The sequence below is a fragment of the Prionailurus viverrinus genome, chromosome E1 (assembly GCF_022837055.1).
Source record: "Prionailurus viverrinus isolate Anna chromosome E1, UM_Priviv_1.0, whole genome shotgun sequence".
Classification (NCBI taxonomy): domain Eukaryota; kingdom Metazoa; phylum Chordata; class Mammalia; order Carnivora; family Felidae; genus Prionailurus; species Prionailurus viverrinus.
In genome coordinates this window covers 5,999,608-6,015,145 of record NC_062574.1, presented here as the reverse complement: position 1 = coordinate 6,015,145, position 15,538 = coordinate 5,999,608, and the positions used below count along the sequence as shown (strand labels likewise).

Here is a 15,538-nt window from a genome sequence, read left to right as displayed (position 1 = left end):
CCTCTGGAAGGCGCCTGGGTCATGAGGTGGGGCCCTCATGATTGGGATTAGCGCCCTTATTATAAGACCCCAAAGAGCCCCCTCGCCCCTTATGTCTTGTGAGGACACAGAAAAAAGATGGCTGGCTGTGAACCAGGAAGTCGGCCCCTCCCTAGACACCAGATCTGCTGGTGCCTCTAGAACTGGGAGAAGTCGATTTCTGTTGTTTATAAGCCACCCAGTCTGGTAATTCAATTATAGAAGTCTGTGTGGACTGAGACAGCTTGGCTCACCCTAAGTGCAGACCGTTAAAATGTCACACGGGCCTCCCTGCGCCCCGAGTCCCCTTGCCTGTGGGATGGGAGACTGGACCATGTAACTCTATGACCATTTAACTCCTGGAACTGTTAAAAAAGAAAAGTTAAATATGCCTCCCTTAAAGGTGAACATATTTCGGGTCCTAAGTGACAGCTAGAAACTAGCCCTCTGACCCCTGAACTTCTTCATGAACTTAACAGAGAGACTGTAGCCGTTACTCTCTCTGCCCTGGAGTCGAGTGGCTGGGCTATTTTCAGATATAAATACCTTCATATTTTATATAAGAACTAAACATCCCAATCAGCCCAGTGCCAGGTAGGCCAGCCCGAATGAGTACAGCCCAAATCATGGATGCTTTTCCCTCAAGTAAACAGATCATATTCCAGCGACAGAAAACAGATTTCCTTCCAGGTGTCTGCTCAGCCTCACAGGGGTGGCTCACCAAAGAAGACTGTGGTCGAGGGTTCCGAGGCCACCCCCCGGGTCCGACGGGAGGTATGAGCGTCCCATGTCTACCATCCAGGTTTATTGCTTCTAAACACACCCAAATCAGGGAACAAAAGTTCCTTCTGGTAGATTTCCCCAAGGGTCTTCTGACACGAACATAAGTTGAAACAAAAAAACATTGTTCTTTTTCCTGGACTCTTTACTTCAGAGGACACTTCTGAAAAGAGGCTACAAAATACTCCTCATACATTTGAGCCAAAGTCAAGGTTCTGAGACAGAGTGTCTTCCTCATGCCCTCAATTCTGTGAAAATTCATTGTTATCGTAGCTGATAATTTAGGTATTAGTAAGGTTTGCCAAAAAGCAGCTGGTTATTTAATAAAATAGCATTAAGTCTCAAAAGTAAATTTAGTGCAAAGGGAAAAAGTAAATGATCAAACCCTCTCTTTTATGAGACCCCCATCTGTGCAACTTTTTCTTGCCTTATCATACTATCTAAGACCTTCATTCCAACGAGAATAGAAGTGATAAGGGCACACATCCTTGCTTCCTTCCAAACTTAGAGGGAAAAAAATCATCTTCCAACATTAAGAGCGATAAGTTTTCCTTAGATGTCCTTTATTCTGTTGAGGAAAGTCTCTTTTCTTAGTCTTCTGATAATTTAAATCAAGATTCACTGTTAAATTTTGTCAGATGCTTTTTTTTTCCTTTATGAAGATGATTACGTGGTTTTCTTATGTAGTGCATTTGTACGGTGACCTCCATTGATTGAATTTTCAGCATTAAAGCCAGCCTTGCAGTCCTGGGATGAACCCCATGTGTCCACGATGTGTTATCCTTTTCTTATGTTGTATGATTTCATTTACCAACATCTTGCAAAGGATTTTTGTATTTGGGTTTATGAGTAATATTTGTTCCCCATTTTTTCTTTTTCTTTTCTTTTTTAAAATTTTTTAATGTTTATTTATTTTTGAGACAGAGTGAGAGTGGGGGGGAGGGGCAGAGAGAGAGGGAGACACAGTATCCCAAGCAGGCTCCAGGCTCCGAGCTGTCGTCACAGAGCCCAATGCCGGCTCGAACGCACGGACCGTGAGATCATGACCTGAGCCGAAGCCGGATGCTCAACCGACTGAGCCACCCAGGCTCATTTTCTTTTCTCATGGTATCTTTGGTTTTTCTCATAGTACTTTATGGCCTCATAAAATTTGTTGGGAAGTATTCCCACTCTGCTTTCTTATTTAGTGAAAATATTCTGTAAACCGTGTCGTAAACAGATGTGCTGTCATCCAGGCTCTGTTGTTCCACACGGGCAGAGCCCAGGTGGAGTAGAGTTAGCATCATTCTGAAGGGCCCTAGGATTCTGGGAGTGGTGAATGAGCACTGGCTTCAACTTAAATCATCAGCTGCAGTAGCACCTAACAAGAGAGTCAGCCTGTCCTTTGAAGCTTTGAAGCCAGGCTTTGACTTCTCTCTAGCTATGGAAGTCCTAGACGGCGTCCCCTTCCAATAGAAAATTGTTTGTCTGCACTGAAAGCCTGTTGCTTAGTGTGTCCACCTTCATGAATTATCTCAGCTTGATCTTCTGGATAACTTGCTGCAGATTCTATATCAGTACTTGTGGCTTCATCTGGCATTTTGACGTTACAGAGATGGCTTCTTTCCTTAAACCTCCAGAACCAACCCCTGCTAGCTTCAGATTTTTCTGCAGCTTCCTCACCTCTCCCAGCCCTTGTGGAATTTTTTTTCTTTTTTTTTTTTTTCAACGTTTTTATTTATTTTTTTGGGACAGAGAGAGACAGAACATGAACGGGGGAGGGGCAGAGAGAGAGGGAGATACAGAATCGGAAACAGGCTCCAGGCTCTGAGCCATCAGCCCAGAGCCTGACGCGGGGCTCGAACTCACGGACCGCGAGATCGTGACCTGGCTGAAGTCGGACGCTTAACCGGCTGCGCCACCCAGGCGCCCCAGCCCTTGTGGAATTGAAGGGAGTTAGGGTCTTGCTCTAGATGAGGGTTTTGCTTAGGGGAATGTCGTGGCTAGTTTGGGCATCAATCTAGACCACTAAAACGTTCTCCACATCAGCATTAAGGCTGTTGTACTTTATTATTATTTGTGTGTTCCCCAGAGTGGCCCTTTGCATTTCCTTCCAGAACTTTTCCTTTGCATTCACAACTTAGCTAACCGTTTGGTGCAAAAGGCCTAGCTTTATGTCTTGTCTTGTCTTTTGACATGCCTTCCTTGGTAAGCTTAATCACCCGCAGCTTTTGGTTTCAAGTGAGAGACGTGTGACTCTTCCCTTCACTTGAACACTTAGAAGCCATTGTGGGGTTATTAACTGTCCTAATTTCAATATTGTTGTGTCTCAGGGAATAGGGGGCCAATGGAGAGGGAGAGAGACAGAGGAATGGCCAGTCGCTGGAGCAGTCAGAACACATAAACAATGATCAATTGAGTTTGCTGTTTTATTGTTTTATTTTTTTAAATAATTTCTTTCAATGTTTATTTTTGAGAGAGACAGAGAGCGATTGGGGAGGAGCAGAGAGAGGAGCAGGGAGCACAGAATCCGAAACAGGCTCCAGGCTCTGAGCTGTCAGCACAGAGCCCAACGCAGGGCTTGAACCCACGAACCACAAGATCATGACCTGAGCCAAAGTCAGACACTTAACTGACTGAGCCACGCAGGCATCCCAAGTTTGCTGTTTTAAATGGGCATGGTCTATGCACTCCAGAGCAATTACATTTATAATATCAAAAATCACTGATCACCATAACAAATATAATACTGAAAAAGTTTGAAATATTGTGAGAATGACCAAAATGTGACACAGAGAAATGAAGTGAGCAAATGTTGTTGTTAAAATGACACCTACAGACTTGCTCAATGCGAGGCTGCCACAAAACCTCTATTTGTAAAAAATGCATTACCTGCAAGGCTCAGTAGAGTGAAATGCAACAAAATGAAGCATGCCTGTATTTAGCTTTCTTTTGTGAAGAATTTTTGCTTTGTTTTTGGCTGGTCAAAGAGTTCTGGGTTTATCATTTTCTTTTCCTCTAGTCCTTTAAGGATCTCTCTCCACTGTCTCTGGCTTGCATAGCTCCCTATGAGAAGTCTGCTGTCATTTTTCTCTTTGCTCCTTTGCATATACTTCACCCCTGCTCCTGCCCCTCAGCCCGTCTGCTTTACCCTTGGGTTTCCTCAACTTCATTATGAGTTACCTCTACAGAGTTTTCATTGGGTATATTCTTCATGGGGCTTGTTGAGTTTCTTGTGCCTGTGGGTTTGCAGTTTTCACCAAATTTGCAAAACTGTGGCTCTCATTTCTTCAAGCACTTTTTTTTGTCTGATTCTCCCCTTTACCTCTGTCCTCTGAGACCCCAATTATTGTATGTTAGACCATGAGACCATAGGTCACTGTTGTGCTGTTTACTTTTTTAACGTATTTTTTCTTTTTCCTTCACTTCGGATAGTTTCTTTTGCTATGTTTTCATCAGTTGCAAATCTTCCAAAGTGCATGTTTCATTCAGCTACTGTATTTTACATCCCTGTCAATTTCATTTTTTATCTTCTATTTGTACTTCATCACGCTCTTACTTTCCTCTGTCTTCTTCAGCATACGGAGCAAACTTACAATTGGCTCTTAACCTCCTTGCCTGTGAATTCCATCATCCCTGCCATTTCTGGCTCCATTTCAACTGATCTGCTTTTCTCCTGGATATGGATCAGATATTCCTGCTTCTTTACATGCCTGTAATCAGTTTATGTCAGACACTATGAATTTTACAGTTTTGAGGGCTGGATTTCACTGTATTCCTTTAAATAGTACTGGAAATAATTTTTTGTGGCCTGCAGTTAATTTACTTGAAATCAGTGGATCTGTTGGAGGCTTGCATTTCAGCTTTGTTGCGGGGGGAGTGCAGACCAGCTTTCAGTCTTAGTCTGGGTCCAGTTCAGCCCAGTGCTGAGTTGCTACCCTTCTGAGAATCCTCCCTGATGCCTCATGTTTTTGTCTTGCTTTCTGCTCCAGCTGGTGGGAACGCAAACTATTCCCAGCTCTGCATGAGCTCCAAGAATTCTTTCTGCTCCTTTGTCATGGTTCCTTCCCAGCTTGGGTAGAGTTTTCTCACTCATGTGCAGAGAGAGCATCAGCCAGCAGAGTGTCGGGGGATCTCTCTGCAGATGTCTGAGACTCTTTGTCTGGGCAGCTCCCTGCCATAGGCACTCTGGCCTGCAGACTCCACCACCGTGGCCTCCACGAGCTCTGCTCTGCATGTCTCGGTGCAGCACAACTGCGGAGCTCTTTCCTGAACTGTAGCCTAGAAACCGCGTGCACGTCGTAAGCTTGCACAATGAAGGGACTGCGTTTCTTCTTCCCTTTCTGTCTCATATCACAGTTATGTCATTATGCGTTTGTCCAAACGCCTGGGATGTACAGCACCAACAGTGAGCCCCAGTGTAGACTACACTACAGGCTGTGGGTGATTGTGATGAGTCAGTGTGGGCTCCTCAGTTGTGACAAATGGACGACTCTGGTGGGAGATGCGGCTAGCGAGGCAGGCTGCGTGCGGGGGCAGGGGGTATGTGGGAAAGCTCTGTACCTTCCTCTTAATTCTTCTGTGAACCTAAAACTGCTCTAAAGAAATAAACTCTTATGATAAAAAAAAATGCAATACTTAATTTTTAACACCATTTGGAAATCTGGAATCGTTTTGATAGAGGAACATAAAATGCGTAACTTGGCTTTCTTAAAAGTTTCTCACATCTGCTTGTAATATGGTGTTAATTCATTCTGACGATGGTTTTGCATTTGCTAATTGAATGTGCAAGTGACAGAGCCTTAGAGAATGTACTGTCTCTGAGGTGGTGCCAGTTTGAGAGCGAAGAACAATTTAGGAAAAGAGGAAACCATTCACCTTGCAGTTAGGTTTCTGAAGTCAGTATTCCCACGACCTTGAGCTGAAGTAGATATGACTCACGTTCATAGCAGGAGCTGAGAAGTAAAGGGAGAACCTTGCCCCAAATTCACTCAATGTAACTTGTGTCCTTTTCTTAGGAGAAGAGGAAATATATAATCTAGGATAGCACGTCCGGAAAGCTGTTGAGAAAACATCAGTTTCCAGGGCACCTGGGTGGCTCAGCCGGTTAAGTGTCTGATTTCGGCTCAGGTTATGATGTTACGGTTTGTGAGTTCAAGCCCCATGTCAGGCCGTGTGCTGACAGCTCGGAGCCTGGAGCCTGCTTTGGATTCTGTGTCTTCCACTCTGCCCTTCCCATGTGCTTTCTCTCTCTCTCTCTCAAAAATAGACATTAAACAAAATTTTTTTTAAAGAAAAAGAAAACATCAGTTTCCTAAGGTGTTGACAGATTGGTGGAGGCTGGGGTGAGTCAGACAGCAAATTTCTGTGGCCAAGCTCTGGGTAAGTGGGCCCTTCTTAAGGACTCAAGCTATACTGTCATACGGAAACCTTTTTTTACATTTGTTCAAGCCCAATTTCCTCAAGTTCCTCCCGCCTGCACCCTGTGTGACCCTGATTGATATCTGTACTCACTTGCTAACAGGTCAAGAGTCAACAAGAAGACAGCTTACAGAGAAAACATGGACTCCTTCTCGAGGGGCTACAGGATGCACCCTGTCCTGGTGGCCCGTTCCTGTCTGCTTTTCCTTCCCTAGGAAAGTGGTCTCTGCAACCAGCTTTCATTTGTATGAAACACAGGAGGTGAGGAGATGGGCGGGGGGCGGGGGCCGGGGGGTGGGAAGCAGGAGCGATATGGGCCTGCGTCCCTTCCCATCTGGCTTCCCGACTGAGGGAGACAGCAGCCCGTCTAGCTGGGTCTTCTGATGGAAGACCGGAGGCACGAGGGCCACATCGGCTGCCCGGTGAGTGGTGATCGGAAGTCGTTGAAGGGCCAAAGCGAGGCCCCCCGTCAGACCTGCACATGCAGTCAGCACACAGTGGCACAAAGAACCGAGTAGCTGTCCAAGTCAGCAAGGTGGACTTCAGTGTGAGCATCGTTCACATATTTAGAAACAGGTCTTGTCCACTAGTCACCGAAAGCCTAGGGAAAAAAGTCTGACGTCCTCACACATTTGCATAATCAGGGACGCCTGGGTGGCTCAGTCGGTTGAGCGTCTGACTCTTGATTTCGGCTCAGGTCGTGATCTCACAGTTTGAGATCGAGCCCCGCATCGGGCTCTGTGCACTGACAGTGCGGAGCCTGCTTGGGCTTCTCTCTCTCTCTCTGCCCCTCCCCTGCTTGCTCTCTCACACAATAAATAAATTAACTTAAAAAACATCTATATTTAAAAAAACATTTGAATAATCAGAAGCAATTCCCAGCCCTACCCAGCGTCTAGGCTGGTCACGGCTCCACCAGACAGGGCACCGCCCAAACGCAGTATCACACAAGCCGCAAATGTGGGCGGTGTGTGTAATTTAAAATTTTCTCATAGCCACAAAAAAAAAGTTAAAAAGACTCAGATGAACTCAATTTTCATAATATATTTCATTTAACTCAATATAGGTAAAATGTCAAATATTTTAATATGTAGTTAATATACAAATTAATAGGATATTTTATATGTTTTTTGTCTTATATCATTGAAATATGGTATTTATTTATTTTTACTTTTTCATGGAAAATTTTTCCTTTTATTTTCATTCCAGTGTAGTTAATGCACAGTGTTATGTTAGTCTCCGGTGTCCAACATAGTGACTCAACAATTCTGTACATTACTCAGTGCTCATCTTGATAAATGTTCTCTTATCCCCATCACTTTAGAGGGACCCCATCCCCCCACCCCCTTCCCTCTGGTGACCGTCAGTGTGTTCTCTATAGTTAAGGGTCTTTTCTTTCGTTGGTTTCTTTTTTCTTTGTTCCTGAAATATCACATATGAGTGAAATCATATCGTATTTGTCTTTCTCTGATTTATTTCGCTTAGCATTATACTCTCTAGATCATCCATGTTGTTGCAAACGGCAAGATTTCATTCTTTTTTATGGCTGAGCAATATTCCATTGTGTATATGTGTATGTACACACACAAACACACACACACACACACACACACTACATCCTCTTTATCCACTCATCTGTCAATGGACACTTGGGTTGGTCCATCAATTGGCTATTGTAAATAGTGCTGCAATAAACATAGGGGAGCACATATCTTTTCAAATGAGTGCTCTCATATTCTTTGGGTAAATACCGAGTAGTGAGATCACTGGATCATAGGGTAACTCTGGTTTGAACTTCTTGAGGAACCCCCACACTGCTTTCCACAGTGGCTGCACCAATTTGCATTCCCACCAGCAGTACGCGAGGGTTCCTTTTTCTCCACGCCCTCGCCAACACTTGTTGTTTCTTGTGTTTTGAATTTTAGCCATTCTGGTAGATAGGAGGTGATATCTCATTGTGGTTTGATTTGCATTTCTCTGATGACAAGTGATGTTGAGCATCTTTTCATATGTCTTTTGGCCATCTGTGTGTCTTTTGTGGAGAAATGTCTGTTTATGTCTTCTGGCCAATTTTTTGGAGGTTTTATTTATTTTTGAGAGAACAAGAGAGAGAATGTGCACGTGTGATTGGAGGAGGGAGAGAGAGAATCCCAAGTAGGTTTCATGCTGACGGTACAGAGCCCAACATGGGGCTCTACCCCATAAACTGCAAGATCATGACCTGAGCTGAAATTGAGTCGGGTATTTAATCTTAACTGACTGAGCCACCCAGGCACCTGCCCATTTTTAATTTGGATTATTTAAGTGTTGATTGTAAAAGTTCTTTATATATTTTGGACACTAACCCTTTATCAGATATGTCATTTGCAAATATCTTCTTCCTTTCAGTGGGATGTCTTTTAGTTTTGTTGATTGTTTCCTTCGCTGTGCAGAAGCTTTTTCTTTTCATGAAGTCGCAATAGTTTATTTTTACTTGTGTTTCCCTCGCCTCTGAGACTTATCCAGAAAGCTGTTGTTATGGCTGATGTCAGAGAAGTTCCTGCCTGTGTCCTCTTCTGGGATTTTTATGGTTTCAGGTCTCACATTTAAGTCCTTAATCCATTTTGAGTTTATTTTCGTGTATGGCATTAGAAAGTGTCTAGTTTCATTCTTTTGTAACTGTCCAGTTTTCCCATCACCATTTGTTGAAGAGATTTTTTTCCCCATTGCATATTCTTGCCTCTTTTGTTGAAGACTAGTTGACTGTATAATCATGGGTTTATGTCTGGGCTTTGTTCTGTTCTGTTACTCTATGTGTCTGTGTTTGTGCCAGTACCATACTATTTTGATTTCTACAGTTTTGTAATATAACTTGAAGTCTGGAATTGTGATACCCCCAGCTTTGTTTCTCATTTTCTTGTGGTTCCATACAAACTTTAGGATTGTTTGTTCTAGTTCTGTGAAAAATGCTGTTGGTATTTTGATAGAGATTGCATTAAACCTGTAGATTGCTTTGGATAGGACTGACACATTAACAATGTTTGTTCCTCCAATCAGTGAGCGTGAAATGTCTTTTCATTTGTTTGTGTCATCTTCAATTTCTTCCATAAATGTTGTATAGTTTGTAGATGACCGGTCTTTCACCTCTTTGGCTAAGTTTATTCCTAGGTATCTTGTTATTTATTTATTTATTTATTTTTCAACGTTTATTTATTTTTGGGACAGAGAGAGACAGAGCATGAATGGGGGAGGGGCAGAGAGAGAGGGAGACACAGAATCGGAAACAGGCTCCAGGCTCTGAGCCATCAGCCCAGAGCCTGATGCGGGGCTCGAACCCACGGACCGTGAGATTGTGACCTGGCTGAAGTCGGACGCAGGCACCCCGGTATCTTGTTATTTTTGATGCAGTTATAAATGGGATTGTTTTCTCAATTTCTCTTTCTGTTGCTTCATTATTAGTGTATAGAAATGCAACAGATTTCTGTACATTGGTTTTGTATCCTGCAACTTTACTGAAATCATTTATCAGTTCTAGTAATTTTTTGGTGAAGTCTTTAAGGTTTTCTTTCTTTTTTTTTTTTTTTTTTTGGATTTTCGTTTTTCAAATGCTTATTTATTTATTTTTGAGCGAGAGAGGTAGACAGCAAGCAAGGGAGGGGCAGAGAGAGGGAGACAGAATCCTAAGCAGGCTTGGCACAGAGCCTGATGCAGGGCTTGAACTCACCAACCGTGAGATCATGACCTGACCCGAAACCAAGAATCAAACGCTGAACTGTCTGAGCTACCCAAGCACCCCTGTTTTTTTTTTTTTTTTTTTAATCTTTAAGCTCCACACCCAACATGGGGCTTGAACTCATGATCTTGAGGTTAAGAGTTGCACGCTCTACCAACTGAGCCATCCAGGTGCCCCTTTAGTGTTTTCTATCTATAGTATCATATTATCTGCAAATATTGAAAATTTTACTGGGGTGCCTGGGTGGCTCAGTCAGTTAAGCGGCTGACTTTGGCTCAGGTCATGATCTCACGGTCTGTGAGTTCAAGCCCCGTGTTGGGCTCTGTGCTGACAGCTCAGAGCCTGGAGCCTGTTTCAGATTCTGTGTCTCCCTCTCTCTGACCCTCCCCTGTTCATGCTTTGTCTCTCTCTGTCTCAAAAATAAATAAACGTTAAAAAAAAAAATAAAAAAAGAAAATTTTACTTCTTCTTTACCAGTCTGGATGCCTTAAAATTTTTTTCTTGTCTGATTGCTGTGGCTAGGACTTTCAGTACTATATTCAATAAAAGTGGGAACAGTGACCATTTTTCTCTTGTTCCTGACTCTAGGGGGAAAGCTGTCAGATTCTCAGCATTGAGGATGATGTTAGCTGTGATGTTTTCATATATGGCCTTTATTATGTTGAAGTAGGTTTCCTGTAACCCTACTTTGTGGAGGTTTTTTGTTTTTTTGTTTTTTCAGTCACGAATGGAGGTTGTACTTTATCAGGTGCTTTTTCTGCATCTATTGAAAGGATTGTGTGGTTTTTATCCTTTCTCTTATTTATGTGAAGTGTCATGTTCATTGATTTGTGACTATTGAACCACTCCTGCATTTCAGGATTAAATTCCACTTGATTGCGGTGAATGATGTATTTAATGTATTGTTGGATTGAGTTTTCTAATATTTTGTTAAGTTTTGCACATCTCTGTTCATCAGAGATATTGGCTGATAGTTCTCTTTATGTAATGTCTTTATCTAGTTTTGGTATCAGGGGAATGCCGGCCTCATAGAGTGAATTTGGAAATCTTCCTCCCTCTTCTATTTTTTGAAATAGTTTGAGAAGAATAGATATTAACTCTTCTTTTAATGTTTGGTAGATTCACCTGTGAAGCCATCTGGTCCTGGGCTTTTGTTTTTCTGGGAGGGTTTTGATTGCTGATTCAATTTCATTGCTGATAATCGGTCTGTTTAAATTTTCTATTTCTTCCTGATTCAGTTTTGGGAGGTTATATGCTCTTAGGAATTTATCCATTACTTCTAGCTTGTTCAATTTGTTGGCATATAGTTTTTCATAATACTCTCTAATAATCCTTTTTATTTCTGAGCTGTCAGTTTTTATTTCTCCTTTTGCATTTTTGAAGTAGGCTACACACCCACCATGGAGCCCAGCATAGGGCTTGAACTCACAACCCTGAGGTCAAGACCTGAGCTGAGATCAAGAGTCAGATGCTTAACTGACTGAGCCACCCAGGAGGCCCTCTCCTCTTTATGATCTCGTTTTCGTCCTCTAGCTCTTTCTCTCTCTTTTTTAAATGAGTCTGGCTAAAATGTTATCAATTTTGTTGATCTTTTCAAAGAACCAGCTCCTGGTTTCACTGAACCGTTCTATTGTTATTTTTTTAAAGTTTCTATTATGTTTATTTCTGCTCTAATCTTTATTATTTCCTTGCTTCTATAGTTTGTTCTTTTTCTAGCTCCTTTAGGTGGAAGGTTAGGTTGAGATTGTTCTTGCTTCTTCAGATAGGCCTGTATTGCTTTAAACTTCCCTCTTAGAACCACTTTTGCTGCGTCCCAAAGATTTTGGACTATTGTGTTTTCATTTGCATTTGTCTCCATGTATTTTTTTCTTTCCTCACTGATTTATTGGTTGACCCATTCATTGTTTAGTAGCGTGTCCTTTATGTATTTGTGCTCTTTCCACATTTTTTCTTATAGCTAATTTCTAGTTTCATAGCACCGTGGTTAGAAAAGATGCACGGGGGGCGCCTGGGTGGCGCAGTTGGTTAAGCGTCCGACTTCAGCCAGGTCACGATCTCGCGGTCCGTGAGTTCGAGCCCCGCGTCAGGCTCTGGGCTGATGGCTCAGAGCCTGGAGCCTGCTTCCGATTCTGTGTCTCCCTCTCTCTCTGCCCCTCCCCCGTTCATGCTCTGTCTCTCTCTGTCCCAAAAATAAATAAACGTTGAAAAAAAAAATATATATACCTTAAAGAAAAGATGCACGGTATGACTTTGATCCTTTTGCATTTGTTGAGACTTATTATGTGGCCTACCGTGTAATCCACGTGCACTTGAAAAAAATGTGAATTCTGCTACTTTAGGATGGAATGTTCTGAATATATCTGTTAAATCTATCTGGTCCATGTGTCTTCCTTCTCCCCTCCCCCCAATTTTTTTTTTAATATTTGATATAATAAAATTTATTTATATTTGAAAAGAGAGTGTGAGTGGGAGAGGAGCAGGGAGAGAGCAGACACAGAATCCGAAGCAGGCTCCAGGCTCCAAGCTGTCAGCACAGAGCCTGATGTGGGGCTCGAACCCACAAACTTTGAGATCATGACCTGAGCCGAAGTCGGACGCTTAACCGACTGAGCCACCCAGGTACCCCCCTTCCCTTTGTGTTTGTGTGTGTGTGTCCCCTTCAAAGCCAGTATTTCCTTGTTGGCTTTCTGTTTGGATGATCTTTCCATTGATGTAAGTGGGTTGTTAAAGGCCCCTACTATTGTATGGCTATCGGTTACTTTTTTTAATGTGTTATTGTTTTATGTATTGGGGTGCCCTCATGTTGGGTGCGCAGAAAGATTTACGGTTGTTACATCTTCTTGTTGAATCGTCCCCTGAATATCTAATATCCTTCTTTGTCTCTTGTTACGGCCTGTTTCCAAGTCTATTTTGTCCAATGTAAGTATTGCTACCCCGGCTTTCTTTTCACATCCATTTGCAGGATAAATGCTTCTCCATCCCGTCACTTTGAATCTGCACACATGTTCAGATCTGAAATGAGTCTCCTGGAGGAAGCATACAGATGGGTCTTGTTTTCTTATCCGTTCCATCGCCCTATGTCTTTTGATTGGAAGCTTTAGTCCATTTACATGCAAAGAATTATTGACAGGTATGTACATATTTATTGCCATTTTGTTACTTTATGGCTGTATTTGTAGTTCTTCTCTATTCCTTTCTTGTTCTCTCACTATAAATGGGCTTTCTTTAGAGACAGATTTGGATTCCTTCCCCTTTATTTTTTGCACATCTGCTGGGTTCTGACTTGCGGTTACCATTAGGTTTGTAACATCTTTTGCATATAACCGTCTATGGGAAGTTGATGGCTGCTTCCGTTTGAACCCCTTCTAAAGCACTAAATATTTACCCCTTTCTCCCCCATGTTTTAGGCACGTGGGGTCATGCTTTCCATCCTTTGATCTTGTGAATCCCTTGAACGATTTTTATAGGTATCGCTAATTTTACTGCCTTTGTGCCTACTGTGTTTCCTACTCCTGTGCGTCGGTCCTCTGCGACAGGGAACTTGCCCCCGGGACTAAGGCCAGCCGGGTTGGAGGGGGAGGATCCTCAAAGTGCGCGAGCTGGGGGAGATGTGGTCTTAGGAAGGTTTGCGCTGGTCTCCTGGGGAAGGGGACTCAGCGCAGGACTGAGGCAGTGGCATACCGCAGAAGCAAGTTCCTTCGGTAGTAAATGTCCCTACACTGGTTCCTACAGGTGGCCTTGGGTTTATGCTGGAAGGCGGGGGAGGCAGCTCCTTTGTTCCTGGAGGAGTCTCCCTAGGATCTCTGCCCCTCCAGACATGCTCGGAGATTAGTAAATAACTCTCCCTCCCAGGCATTTTTCAAAATCCTGCTTTGATGTTGTATCTGCACAGGCTGTCTTTTGTCCTGTTTCTTTAAGGGACTCGGTTTCCTTTTGGCCTCTGGTTCTCCCAGAGCTGAGCCTGCTGATTTTTAAAATTCTAGGTTTTTGAGTTCCGCCGGTTGTAAGAACTCATGTAATTTGGCCCCTCCGGTTTTCAAAGCCAGATGTTGCGGGGGTTTGTCCCCGCTGTGAGTGCTCCCCAGTGTGACAGTCTTTTTCTCCCCCTTCCCACCCTCTTTGATGTGGCCTCTTTACTTTCAGCTGTAGAGGTTGTTGTGCCAGTCTTCGGGCCATTTTCTGGGTTATTTACACAGATGTGAGTGTCACCTAGTTGTATCTGTGGGTGAGGCAAGCTTCCCAGCCTCTTTCCTAAATACGGTGTTTCATTTCTGCTTAACAGAACATCTCAATTTGGACCAGTCACATTTTAAGTGCTACCCTGTCATTGGTTGCTACTGTAGACAGTACAGATCTAGGAATTTAGCTTCTCATGTAATTTTTCTATCCAGGCAGAGGATTTCCTGGGCCCACTGCCATCCGTATATGGCTCTTTGAAAGCTATACCTAGCTGTTACTGTAAAGAAAGAAACTGGCCTTTGGGAGTTTTGTACATCAGACTTTTGTGCGTTTGGTTAGTGGGAGTCGGTACCTTTGACCAATCAGCTTGGAGTACTCGCAGGACCTAATTCTTCATTGTGTTATGGCTACAAGCCAGAGGTCTTTTTTCTCCCCCCAAGTTCATTTGTTTTGAGAGCGAGGAGCAGGGACAGAGAGAGAGAGAGAATCCCAAGCAGTGTGGAGCCTGATGCTGGGCTCGAGCCCACGAACTGTGAGCCTCCCAGGCGCCCCAAGGAGCCAGATGTCTTACTGTGGTGAATCCCCAAGACAGTTCCTCTCTCTGGGAACGTGGCTGTGGCAAACTGACGTCCCTTAGGCGGCTCCCCTACCTTCCTCCACCTCTTCTGCGCTTTGAGCCCCTCCGCTCCTCGGGCTTAGCGTACTGTGCCTCTCAGTTCAGCTGACACTCTTTGGGTAGCCTTCCGGCTTCCCATCCAGCCAGTCGTGAATGGTTACAAGTTTCTCTACCATAAATGCTATGAGTATTGACTTAATGATTTAAAACGTTACCCGCCTCCTAACTTTGGGGCCCAGTCTGAGCCTGTCGGGTGTGCTGGGTAGCGTGAGTGGCCCTCTGTCCTCCTGAACCACTCCCAGGACTTTAAAGTGACTGTGTCCCAGAGAAGGGGACGGCAAGAAGCGGAACCTCAGAATCTCCTGCCAGGTGAGCCGGTCTACAGAGCCCGTCTTGCTGTCCCAGCAGCGTCCTGGTGGGAAGCCAGGAGCTGAGCAGATGCGCACTGTGTGGCAGGGCCCTCCCCTGGGCCATCAGGTCGCTCCCCTTTCTGAACTCTGTCGCCGTCCCCTCGCCCCCTGATCTCACCACCTTCTTCTACCTACTTGTCTTAACACTGTGCTTCACAGACGGCTCATCCCAAGGATCACCTGGCTGCTGCTTGAAGATACAGGCGACCAGGCCAGTCTGGGGGCCTGTCCTAATGAGACTGGGTTTAGAGGACAGCGTTTTAGAGGGTCTGCTCTCGGGCGCCTGGGTGGCTCAGTCGGTTGAGTGACTCTTGACTTCGGCTCAGGTCGTGATCTCATGGTTCGTGGGTTCGAGCCCCACACAGGGCTCTGCACTGACAGTGTGGGGCCTGCTTGGGATTCTCTCTCTCCCTCTTTCTCTCT

General features: G+C 44.0%; 1 protein-coding gene across 1 annotated transcript in view; it reads right to left on the bottom strand.

The window, feature by feature from the left end:
• DNAH9 (dynein axonemal heavy chain 9) overlaps positions 1–15,538 on the bottom strand; it is a 330,380-nt gene that overhangs the window by 6,395 nt on the left and 308,447 nt on the right. The window lies entirely within an intron of this gene.